Source organism: Erythrolamprus reginae, chromosome 4 (genome assembly GCF_031021105.1).
Source record: "Erythrolamprus reginae isolate rEryReg1 chromosome 4, rEryReg1.hap1, whole genome shotgun sequence".
Lineage (NCBI taxonomy): Eukaryota > Metazoa > Chordata > Lepidosauria > Squamata > Dipsadidae > Erythrolamprus > Erythrolamprus reginae.
Window position 1 is genome coordinate 110,386,957 of NC_091953.1, and position 3,851 is coordinate 110,390,807.

Below are 3,851 nucleotides of genomic sequence, written 5' to 3' on the forward strand. Positions count from 1 at the left end.
AGCAACATAGCAGAAAGATCTAAATTTAATATATCGACTCCAGGGGTGGGTACCACTTACCTGGGGGAATTATTGACCCCCTCGAAGAGGGTCCGCAACTTGGGCGTCCTCCTCGATCCACAGCTCACATTAGAGAACCATCTTTCAGCTGTGGCGAGGGGGGCGTTTGCCCAGGTTCGCCTGGTGCACCAATTGTGGCCCTATCTGGACAGGGACTCACTGCTCACAGTCACTCATGCCCTCATCACCTCGAGGTTCGACTACTGTAATGCTCTCTACATGGGGCTACCTTTGAAAAGTGTTCGGAAACTTCAGATAGTGCAAAATGCAGCTGCGAGAGCAGTCATGGGCCTACCTAGATATGCCCATGTTTCACCAACACTCCGCAGTCTGCATTGGTTGCCAATCAACTTCCAGTCACAATTCAAAGTGTTGGTTATGACCTTTAAAGCCCTTCATGGCACTGGACCAGAATATCTCCGAGACCGCCTGCTGCCGCACGAATCACAGCGACTGATTAGGTCCCACAGAGTGGGCCTTCTCCGGGTCCTGTCAATTAAACAATGTCGGTTGGCGGGCCCCAGGGGAAGAGCCTTCTCTGTGGTGGCCCCGACCCTCTGGAACCAACTCCCCCCGGAGATTAGAACTGCCCCTACTCTCCTTGCCTTTCGTAAGCTCCTTAAGACCCACCTGTGTTGTCAGGCATGGGGGAACTGAGACATCTCCCCCGGGCATATACAATTTATGAATGGTATGTGTGTATGTATGTGTGTTTAGAAAATGGGGTTTTTTAAATGTTTTTAGTAGAAATTTAGATTTGTTGTAAACTGTTTTTTCACTTTGTTGTGAGCCGCCCCGAGTCTGCGGAGAGGGGCGGCATACAAATCTAAATAAACATAAACAAACATAAACATAAACCTTCCCTACTGGTTCGTATCATGACAGAAGTGCTTGATTCGCTCACACGCATCCCTGCATCACGTTGCACAAAGCACCCGAAAAATGACATTCTGTGCATGTACAGAATACACAGGGGGGGGGTTTGCAAGCTGCGGCAACCACAGGACCAGTTCGGGAGCATGAATCGCCAGTCATCACTGCCAGTTTGGTGAGCAACGGTAAATTTTCAACCTGTCTGAACCAACAGCAACCCACCTCTGATCTATCCCCAACAAAGTTGCCTTGCCTACTTACTGAATATCAGTCTGTTTTTGTGATCAGTAACATAGAGGTTTTGGTTGCAAGGATTCAGCCAATGCATATGAACGAACTGTCAGGTTTATCTCTACGGTCTGAGAGATATTGCTTTGTTTGAACATTGTAACACTGATTCAAGGACCATCTTGATATCCACAATCTTTAGAATAATTCACCTCTCGTTGTCCAATTACCTTTGAATAGCTTTGAGTGGAGAAGAGAGACAATGTATCTCCCTTGAGGATGGTAGTTTAATGGTGATTCATGCTCTGCAATCTAAAGAAAACTAAAATCTATGAAATAAGTTAAGGATAAACTATGAATACTGCAAATAATGATAATATAATGATTACACTAAAAGATTCATTTTGAGCACCACATGCATAATGGCCCAATTATGCCCAAACTCAATACATGCCATAACAGTTCATAGTGATTATTTAGATCTGCTTTAAAGCACAGTTAGAATAATTTAACTCTGTACAGTAACTAAATGCAGAAGTTCCAAACAATGCAGAAAACTCTAATTTTTCTGCCATCTTATTATAGATCATACTTTTACATTCCAGTTGCAAATGAGTAGCATTATATTTAATAAAGGAGCCTATTTAGCATCAGATTGTCAGTTTAGTAAGCGTCACAGAGATGCTATCAAAAAGATCTAATCTGTTTGTCCCCATTTGTGTTAGTAATGACCTATAAAGCCCTACATGGCATCGGACCAGAATACTTTCAGAACTGTCTTCTGCCGCACGAATCCCAGTGACCAATAAGGTCCCACAGAGTTGGCCTTCTCTGGGTCCTGTTGACTAAACAATGTCTTCTGGCGGGCCTCAGGGGAAGAGCCTTCTCTGTGGTGGCCCCCGGCCCTCTGGAATCAACTCCCCACAGAGATTAGAACCGCCCCCACCCTCCTTGCGTTTCATAAGTTACTAAAGACCCACTTATATCACCAGGCATGGGGGAACTGAGATACCCCCCAGGCTTATACAGTTTGCACATGGTATGATTGTGTTGTATGGTTCCAATGTTGGTTTTAGAATGTTTTAATATTAGATTTGTTACACTGTCACTATTTTGTTGTGAGCCACCCCGAGTCTGCGGAGAGGGGCAGCATACAAGTCCAATAAATAAATAAATAAATAAATACATTTAACTAACACTTATATGAGGCAGCCAAATAAGTTTCTCTCGTATGTTCAGTGGTATAGTTTAAGACAGTCTTTCAAGCAGTCTAAGCCAAAATTGCTCACTCAACACTGTCTCTGCTAATTTAAATGGAGAGATTATATATCAGTAATGGTGAAACATTTTGGTTTCACGTGCCAAAAAGGGGGCACAGGGGTGGGGGCGCATACGTGCATGCATGCCCACACCCATAATTCCATGTAGGGGGGCCACACACATGTGTGCATGATACATACACACACTCCTGGCACATGATGGCACCCCCATTTTTCACTCTCTCCAGGCTTCAGAGCCTTTCTAGGAGCCTTGGGAGGATGAAAAAGGCCTTCCCCCACCCCTCCAGAGGCTGAAAACAGCTGTTTGCCGACTCCTAGTGGGCCCAGAAGGTTCAAAAATCAGCTGGACAGTGTGCACATTTGCATCAGACCTAAGCTCACGTGCCCACCGATATGGCTTTGCATGCCACTCGTGCAGCGGTGGGCTACGAGCTGGAACGCTAAATTACGCTCGCCATTGTGGCTCATGAGTTCTTGCAGAACCAATCCAATTTTGCTGCTGCACCTGTGGAGGTAGCAAAATCGTGCATGGAGCCGCAGGTAAAACCTCGCCGAAACATGGGTGCAATTTTGCTACCTCCACAGGTGCAGCAGCAAAATCGCGCTGGTCCCGCAAGAACTTACGAGCCATGGCGGGGAGTGCAATTTAGCGTTCCGGCTCATAGCCCATCGCTGCACTTGTGGCACATGTGCCGTAGTTCACCATCATAGTTATATGCCATCTGAATCCCAGGAACATCTCAATTCCATTTGTGATCCTGTTTCTAACATGGGATTTCAATTGGAAACCCCGCATCTCACAAAGGTCCGTATCACTGAAAGAATTGCCAGCCCAGAAATTTTCCATGTCAGATCACACATACAATTTAGCAGTTTTTAAATTAAGTTGAACTCGGCCTTTGGACTAGTAAAAAAGTATACACTGAAACTTACTTTAGAACAATATTTTTATATTTTTATACATTCCAATGGACTCAATATTTAGCTCAAAATGATGTGCCAAAATTAAGATATCAAATGCTTTTCTGAAAATAAGCAAGAGTAAATTTTCTTTTACTGGCCTGATGTCATGGATTTTAAAAATTGATTCAGCAGTTGTTGATGAAGGTTATACAGTAACACTATAACTCTCAAGAAAAGGCTAGGATAGGTTTCACAGTCAATAAGTTGTCAAAGTCCAAGGATATTTCTGGAGAAAAGGAATGTGCTTGCTTTTATTACAGTACTCTAATCCAAATATTAATTTGGTGTGAAACCTAACTTATTCTGAAAATAAATGATTGATTCGCAGTGAAAAAAACCCTATTTGTACTGGGGGAATATTATGTATGACTCAGCAACTCAGCTCTAAACCTTGGCAACAGACAAATTGCAGCATTATCATCTTCTTTATTGCCCCTAGTAGTTTAT